Raw genomic sequence first — 9,570 nt, 5'->3', positions numbered from 1 at the left:
TCAAAGCACATTAATAGAAAGTTATGTGGAAAGGAAAAATGTGGAAGAAAAAAGTGCACAAGCAGCAGGGATGACCGCAGCCTGGAGAGGATTGTCAGGAAAAGGCCATTCAAAAGTGTTGGGGACTTTCACAAGCAGTGGACTGAGGCTGGAGTCAGTGCATCAAGAGCCACCACACACAGACGGATCCTGGACATGGGCTTCAAATGTCGTATTCCTCTTGTCAAGCCGCTCCTAAACAACAAACAATGTCAGAAGCGTCTTACCTGGGCTAAAGAAAAACAGAACTGGTCTGTTGCTCAGTGGTCCAAAGTCCTCTTTTCTGATGACAGCAACTTTTGCATCTCATTTGGAAACCAAGGACCCAGAGTCTGGAGGAAGAATGGAGAGGGACACACTGCAAGATGCTTGAAGTCCAGTGTAAAGTTTCCAGTTTGTGTTCATTTGGGGAGCCATGTCATCTACTGGTGTTGGTCCACTGTGCTTCATTAAGTCCAGGGTCAACGCAGACATCTACCAGGAGATTTTGGAGTGCTTCACGCTTCCTTCCTCAGACAAGCTTTATGGGGATGCTGACTTCATTTTCCAGCAGGACTTGGCACCTGCCCACACTGCCAAAAGCACCAAAACCTGGTTCAATGACCGTGGGATTACTGTGCTTGATTGGCCAGAAAAGTCGCCTGACCTGAACCCCATAGAGAAACTATGGGGCATTGCCAAGAGAAAGATGAGTGACATGAGAGCGAACAATGCAGAAGAGCTGAAGGCCGCTATTGAAGAATCCTGGTCTTCCATAACACCTCAGCAGTGCCACAGGCTGATAGCTTCCATGCCACGCCGCATTGAGGCAGTAATTGCTGTAAAAAGGGGCCCAAACCAAGTACTGAGTACATATGCATACTTATACTTTTCAGAGGTCTGATATTGTTCTATGTACAATCCTTGTTTTATTGATTGTATGTAATATTCTAATTTTCTGAGATTGTGGATTTAGGGTTTTCATGAGCTGTAAACCATAATAATCACAATTATGACAAATTACGGCTTGAACTATCTTGCTTTGCATGTAATGAGTCTATCTCATATATTAGCTTCACCTTTTAAGTTGCATTACTGAAATAAATGAACTTTCGCATGATATTCTAATTTTCTGAGTTTCACCTGTATAAGAAGGATTAATTTTATCATGAGGGTTCATTATATGTTTATTATCAATATGATTTAATAATAAAAATTAAGTATTAATATTAGGGGAACAAAATATTGTTATTACATGATCACTATCAATGAACATTATAATGATGATGACTATTGCTCAAATTAACTGTAACCAGACAACACACAATTTATATACACATTGAAACTGTTGCTCTTTCTTTATATAGTAAAAATAAAAAAATCTATTTTAAAAAAAAGTATAAATCTGATCAAGTGTTGCATCTTTCATGTTGGTTTCATTTAATGCCAATGAGATTCTCTCTGAAACTGCCCCTAACATTTTTCCAGATGGGGAAAATAGAAGGTGGGCTTTATGAAATCTCACAGGATCAAATAATCTAATATGAGAGGGAAAGAGTTTAAATAGTCATATATTATATGTAGTGAGATGTACACAGTCTTTTACTTGGAAATTAGCATGATAATGGATAATAAAATGAATAACTGCAACTATGTCTATGTGTTTGAGTTTAAAATATTGACCCCGCCCTTCCCCATGGCTATAGCTTCATCATTGCTGTTTCTCAATGCAAAGGGAAAGAGATGGAGATTTATTAACAAGAGAGGCGTGAGATGAAGCTGACTTCTTAAGTACAGGGAAATTGGGAGTTATATGGTAATGGAGAGTTTCAAGTGGAAGAAGGGATTACAGAAGCATGGAAGGGATCAAATTCAGCTGGAATTCTCCAAAAGTGTAAATATTGAGGTTATCATAAAAAAGGTAGAGGAAAGTAGGATTACTTTATCTCCCTTATTATGCAAATCCTGCCTGTTCTCTTTTCCCTACTGACATGTTGAGGCAAGAATATGATTTTAATGTGCTTCCAAAAGCAAAGCTTTTCTAGCATTATTATCCATGCAACTTTATGCTAAAAGTTGTTGAACAACTGTAGTTGTCTGTAATGCTGAAAAAGAGTCAGTGGAACAATTCCATACACTTCTATCCATTTATGGATAGTTAGGATAGTCCCTTCAATCCCTTTAATCTATACTTAAATGCCATTTATTTCTTATCTTATCAAATGTAGAACCAATCCAAACCAATTTAAATCAGGGAATTTATTTTTAAATATTTATTTTTAAATTAAAAGTTGTTGAATAAAATTTATTTATTTGCTTTTTTATTGCATTAGTTAGTCTGTCTCCCAATACAGTTCACTTAACATGTTCAATAACAACTTAACAGACGATTCTGAGAGTAACAATCCCAAAGGCACAATGCAACAGGAAGTAGAAAGGAAAAAGAAATCAGAGAAAATGAAGCTGGTAAGTAATTGTTATGACAACCATAAGAAATGAAATAGAAACAATTCAGGAAAGAATGGAGAAGAGCAATATATGTAGTGTTACGAACTAACTAAATAAACTCATTATTAAAAAACTCTACTAGCTTCACTCCAACTGCAGGCTCGTAATCCTGCACTTCTGATTGGTCCGCAAACAAGCGATCGTAATTGGCCGCCTCTGGCTGGTCTGATTGGCTGACAGCGGGCCAGCTCGGATTGGAAGTTTAAGTGCGGTTAAACTCATTTTCATTGGTTGTTGCGACAGCAGCCAGCTCTATAAAAGAGCTGCTGCTGCCCAAGTATGTTGCTCTGTTCTGAAGTCACTATTAAAGAGTTGAGTCACTACCCGATGCCTCGTCTCCGTTATTGCGCCCACACCTCCAGATCTAACACTGGCGACGAAGGTGGGATGCGGGACGATAGTGCCAACTGAGCACTCGCTGTGCACCAAACAGACCACGTGCCTAAAAGAGCGTCAACAACGGCAAGATGGCCAGCGGCGCCATACCACCCGCTCCATTTGACCTGGCTAACGAAGACTGGGACTTGTATATAGACAGGTTCCAGATGTTCCTGGAGACCAACAACCTGAAGGACGCTTCGCCTGGCAAGAAACGAGCGGTCTTCCTGACCCATTGCGGGCCTGCCGTTTTTAAAATGGCTAAGGCACTTGCAAAGCCTGCAGAGGTTAAGTCAATGGATTGGGATAACCTCGCTCCTATTCTTCGGGCCCATTATGCACCCGCGTGCCAACCCTCATCCGGAGACACGAGTTTTACCAGAGGGACCAGCGGAAAGGCGAGAGCATTGGAGACTTCATCGCTGACCTCCGGAACCTGGGTGGACTCTGTGGTTTTTCAAACCTCGAAGAAGCCATGCAAGACCGCATAGTTCTGGGATTAGATGACCTCACGGCGCAGAGCAAGATCATGGCTAAAGGGGACATCGATCTTGCAGATGTCATCGCTGACGCTACTGCAGCAGAGGCAACCAGGAAGTCGGCCGCTGAAATGCGCCTCACCAACGCACCGCTCCGTCGACTCGCCAATGATGCTTCGCCTTTTCCAGAGAGGCACTCAACAACAGCGCATCATGAAGACCTCGAATCCCCATCTGATAGTGAGGAAGAAGAGGTCAACAGACTCAGGTCAGAGCGCGACCAGCGAAGCCAAAAACCTTCGCGTCAATGCGCTGGTTGTGGGGGCAATCACCCGCAATCTGACTGCAAATTCCTCGACGCACTCTGCCGTTCCTGTGGAAAGAGGGGCCATATCGCCAAAGTCTGCAGGAGCAAGCGGGGTCAAGTCCAATCCGTAGAGGAAACAACTCCCGCCAACGACGGGCAGCCCACCCGTAAACCGGGACCGCCTGAATCACCAATGGAACCACTATCCCTACAGAAATCGAGCGCCTGCTGCATCAGATAGACGAGAAGAGACGCATCAAACCATCACCATCGGTCATGCATCATCCTTGGATGCAAGAAAGATCCAGTGAAGGTCGCCATTGAGAATCGTCCATGCGTAATGGAAGTAGACTCGGGTTCATCCCTATCAATGGTCTCGTGGAGGACCTTCAAACAGCTGATCCCTGACATCTGTCGTCAAGACCTCAGCACCCAGAAAGTCATATTAAGGGACTACCAGGGAAACCGAATTCCCGTTGCGGGTCCCGCCACGTCCAGGTCTCCTTTAAAGACCACACCGCAACTCTGCTTCTTACCATCGTCGATCAAGACCGACCCAGCTTGTTGGGTTTACAGTGGTTCGCTCCTTTGGGGATTGAACTAGCCGGCATTCACCAGACCGGAAGCAGTGACTGGGAAGCAGCTCTCGTCCAGGAGTTCCAGGACGTATTCACAGAGAAGCTAGGCAAGTACAAGGGGTCCCCCATATCGTTTAGCCTCAGCCCCGATGTTGCGCCCATATGCCTTAAGCCTCGTCGAGTGCCTTTCGCACTCAAGCCAAAGATTGATGAACAATTGGACAAATTGATAGCCCAAGGGGTGTTAGAACCGATCGATCACGCCCGTTGGGAAACCCGATTGTAACACCCATAAACCGGATGGATCAATAAGAATTTGCAGGGATTACCGAGCCACCTAAACCACGCGCTTCAGCAAAGCGCTTATCCTGTACCGGTGGTTCAACATCTTCTTCACTCCCTGGGCAGCGGAAAGATCTTTGCAAAATTGGACCTAGCCCAGGCATACCAGCAACTACCCGTAGATGCAGAGACTGCTGAGGCCCAGACTATCGTCACGCACAGAGGTGCATTTAAATGTAATAGGCTCCAGTTCGTGTGAGTGTAGCACCAGGCATATTTCAAAGCCTGATGGAGCGATTACTACAAGGCATAAAAGGGGTCGTGCCTTATTTCGATGATGTCCTGATAGCTGCCCCCACTAGAGACGTATTAGAGAACCGACTTAGAGCAGTTCTCCAAAAATTCAAAAACGCCGGTTTAAGGGTAAAGAAAGACAAATATCAACTTTGTACTGAGAGGGTTGAATTCCTGGGGTACCTCCTTGATAAAAGGGGAATTCATCCTACCGGAAAAAAAAGTAACAGCCATAAAAACGCTCCCAGACCTAGGAATAAAACAGACCTCCAAGCCTTCCTGGGGCTCATTAACTTTTATAATATCTTCTTGCCCCAGAAGGCGACTGTAGCTGAGCTCCCTACATCGTCTGCTCGACAAGAAGGCTTCCTGGGTCTGGGAACAACGGGAAGAACGAGCATTCCAGCAAGTCAAAGATCTCTTAACCTCAAACGCTGTATTAATGCAATATAATGAGACTTTGCCTTTAACTGTCACGTGCGACGCCTCACCGTTTGGGGTGGGAGCCATTTTAAGCCACGTTCTACCAAACGGCAATGAGGCACCTATTGCTTTCTTTTCCGAACATTATCAAAGACTGAAAGAAACTATAGCCAACTCGATAAAGAGGCTCTCGCTATTGTAGCCGCTATTAAACGTTTCCATGAATATGTATATGGATGGCCGTTTACCATAATAACCGATCACAAACCATTGCTTGGCATATTAGCGGGGACAAGCCTACTCCCCACATCTTATCACCAAGAATGACCCATTGGTCAGAGTTTCTAGCCGCATACGGTTATCAACTGCAACACCGCCCGGGGAAAGCCATTCCCCACGCTGACGCCTTGAGCCGTTCTCTGCTACCAGAAGCCATAGACGATCCAGCTCCAACCCTTACTGCACTCCAAATTGAAACTCTCCCTTTGCCACCCCTGACTGCACGAGACATCGCCGCGGAAACAAAGAAGGATTCTACATTGGCTCGAGTCCTCAGCTGGGTGGAACGAGGCTGGCCCGACAACGAAACCGACAACACCTTCACGCCATTCAAAAACCGACAGACGGAACTGTTCTCCCAGAGGGCTGCGTTTTGTGGGGAGACAGAGTCATCATTCCTGAAAAATTACAACACAGCGTCCTAAAACTTTTGCACGACGGTCATCCAGGCATCGTGCGAATGAAGGCGTTAGCAAGAAGTTACACGTGGTGGCCAGGTATCGATAAACAGATAGAAGCCTGGGTAGCCACATGCAACAAGTGCCAGGAAATCCCGCTGCCCCACCGAAGGCAATTCCAGCTGAATGGGATGCACCTCGTGGCCCCTGGTCCCGTATCCACCTTGATTTTGCGGGACCCACCAAGGGACACACATTTCTAATAACGGTGAATGCCTATTCCAACTGGCTCAAAGTCCACAAAATGAAAAGCACCACAACAGAAGCCGTTGTTAAAAAATTAAATAGACTATTCGCTACGCACGGACTACCGGACGTTTTAGTCTCGGATAATGGGCCCCAGTTCACTGCCCTTGCATTCGAACAGTACCTAGCGGACCGGGCATCCGCCATGCCTTAACTTCGCCGGCTCACCCTGCGGCCAATGGCAGGGCTGAGCGAATGGTACAATTCATCAAAAAACATTGTACAAAATGGAACATGGCGATATTGACGATAAGATAAACAGAATGCTTCTTCTCCAACACATCACACCGCACAGCACCATGAACAGAACCCGGCTGAACTCTTGATGGGCCGGAAACTTCGCTCACACCTTGATCGCCTATACCCAACCTACACGCCGGAAAAACCTTGCGGTTCCAGCAGCAAGTATCGTGCGTTCAAGGTAGGCGATTTAGTCTTTGCGAAAAACTTCTCGGCTGACCCATTGTGGGTCCCCACTACTATCACGCAACTAACTGGCCCCAGATCTTACCGCTTGCAGACTAATGACGGCAAATTATGGAAGCGCCATATAGACCAACTCGTTCCCGTTTGGCACCTAGCTCTCTCTCAACCCCTGATTTCTAACCGGGGGAGGGAAGACGAGGGGGCCGAAATAGGAATAACAGAGGACCCAATAATTGAAGCCCAGCAGACTGCACAACCAACCAGGGATACTCACCTCCCGACGGAAGCCCGAGCCGGGCGATGGCCTCACCACAGAGCATCCCAGTCAGGGAAGCAAGTCCAGGGAACCCAGATGACAACAGAGAAAACAGCCCTGAGTCACCCAGCAGGATAGTGGAACCGTCGTCACCACCTGATCCTACAAAGCGATCCACCGGAGCCAGAACGGAAACCGTGGAACAGCAAAAATCGAACAGGCAGGTGAAACGGCCTGCCTACTTGAAAGAATACGTCACCCCACCCCTCAGACGGTGTTAGTGTTTGGGGATAAACCCCTAGCAGAGTATGCAGCAGCAGTCAAGCCAGGCAGCCAAATGAGAGAGGAAGGGTTTTAGAGTATACACACACTGAACACAAACACTGTTTGTAGTTTAAATAGTTTTTAATCCAGTTAGAGTTTAAGCATTGTCAATCAGTCCGTATGTCATTCACAATATATCCATTCAGTAAGACTCACTAACTCAGTCCAGATAATAGTCTTACTATATCTTTATCAGCCGATAAAGATATCTTCTCCTCCTCCGATGCCTTTCTCCAGAGGATAACGCTGGATATTCAGTAGAATGATCAAACAGTAGACAGTCACAGTAAAATAGTAGTAAACAGTTGTATCCAGCAGTAAACAGCAAACGGTAAACAGTAAAACAGTAGGCAGTAGGCAATAGGCAGTCTCAGTAGCAAGCTTTCTCCTGCTTCCTCTTATTGCAGTTTCTAACCGCACCCTTAATTGGCTAATTACATGCAGTGTGGTGCTTAAAGTTACAAACACTTAAACTATGATACCTTAGTTTATATATTTATCCACCCAAACCTTGTTGGGTATCAATGTTATACCTAACAGACGGAACCTAGGGGGGAGGGGTGTTACAAACTAACTAAAGAAACTCATTATTAAAAAACTCTACTAGCTTCACTCCAACTGCAGGCTCGTAATCCTGCACTTCTGATTGGTCCGCAAACAAGCGATCGTGATTGGCCGCCTCTGGCTGGTCTGATTGGCTGACAGCGGGCCAGCTCGGATTGGAAGTTTAAGTGCGGTTAAACTCGTTTTCATTGGTTGTTGCGACAGCAGCCAGCTCTATAAAAGAGCTGCTGCTGCCCAAGTATGTTGCTCTGTTCTGAAGTCACTATTAAGGAGTTGAGTCACTACCCGATGCCTCATCTCCGTTATTGCGCCCACACCTCCAGATCTAACATGTAGTCTCTTAGAAATTGCTGTTTTCCCCATCACAGAAATTCTCTGAACTTCTAAATGGCTTCCAGAATTTTGATAATGCTCCCAGTTACCCTCAAGCAGAAATTGAAGTTGGCAATCCAAACCCATTTATTATTTTTGCAATCTTTTTGCAATATACAGTATCTTGTGTTGTCTTGTTCTAAACAAAATCAATTGATGTACATAATGGATCATTCTCAAGCAATCTAATCAGAACTGGGGCTAAAAATTCATGTCCATGTTCATGTGTGTAGACTTACTCAAAGGTAAGCATTTCGGTGTTTTCGAGATATTTTTTAATTTACAGCTTCTATATGACCAGCAAACATCCCCAGAAGTCATTAGAAGCCAAAATTACAAAAGAAAAAATTCTTGAATGTGATCTTTAATCAAACTGGCATGAGAAATGATTGCACTATGAGACTGAGTTCAGAATCAAAGCCTCAGTTAAATTAATTGAGTAAATCCAGGCCTCGCTGTGACAGCAACCCGGATTACATGACGCAAGAAAGTTTTAACTTTTAGGCAGTTTCAAAATTCCTTTATGATTATTTGTACTGTACATAATGTACAACATGCATCCTGAATGGAATATTAGATCAGTAGTTAACAGTCAGTGGCCATCTTCTGCTTCTACCCAGTTGAAATGATTTCTACAAGGGAACTCTTATTTCAGATTACAACTAGTCCTTCTTATATGCATTGTTTCATTAATTTGTTTACTTCTATTACTTGCAATTGGACGAAGCTGGGAGGATCTATTAACAAAGACAGGAATAGGATCTACTGAGTGGGAAAGGAGCCAGCCATAATAGAAGATCTGGAAAAGGCTAAGGCCCATGAACATTTGATATCCAACTCATCGATGATGATGACTTATTTAAATGTATTGGCTGGCCATCATGATAACCACCATATCAATCATCCTAATTTTCATCTTACAGATACAGATGGACTTCAAGGTAGGGGGAACTTCTTACACCAGCAGCTCTCATCTCTGTAGAAAGGCTATGCAAAGCTTAGAAGAAAGATTGCATTCTTGGTCACGCATAATGAAAGGATCATAAGCATCCACATCTACAGATAGGATAAAGAATCCTAAATCACTATTTAATTATTCTTTCTCAGCAAAGCTATGCAAACCAAGGACAGGTAGTACCTAATGGGAAATAGACATGTGAGACAAATTGATTTTAGTGTTATTATGGAAGATAAGAAGATATAATGAATGCAATCAGGAAAAAAAATTGTATTTCATAATGAGGACAGTTTACAATAAACCTTAGCCATTGGGAAATACGACTTCTTTTTCTTTTTATGTATCATAATATTCATAGCATTCAAACACACAAAAAAGAGAAATGAAATGCTCTGTCATTAACAAGGAACAGGTGCCATA

This window comes from Notechis scutatus, chromosome 2, assembly GCF_049901735.1.
Source record: "Notechis scutatus isolate UNSWTSFEM ecotype Mainland chromosome 2, rNotScu1.2, whole genome shotgun sequence".
Lineage (NCBI taxonomy): Eukaryota > Metazoa > Chordata > Lepidosauria > Squamata > Elapidae > Notechis > Notechis scutatus.
This window is presented reverse-complemented; position numbering follows the sequence as displayed.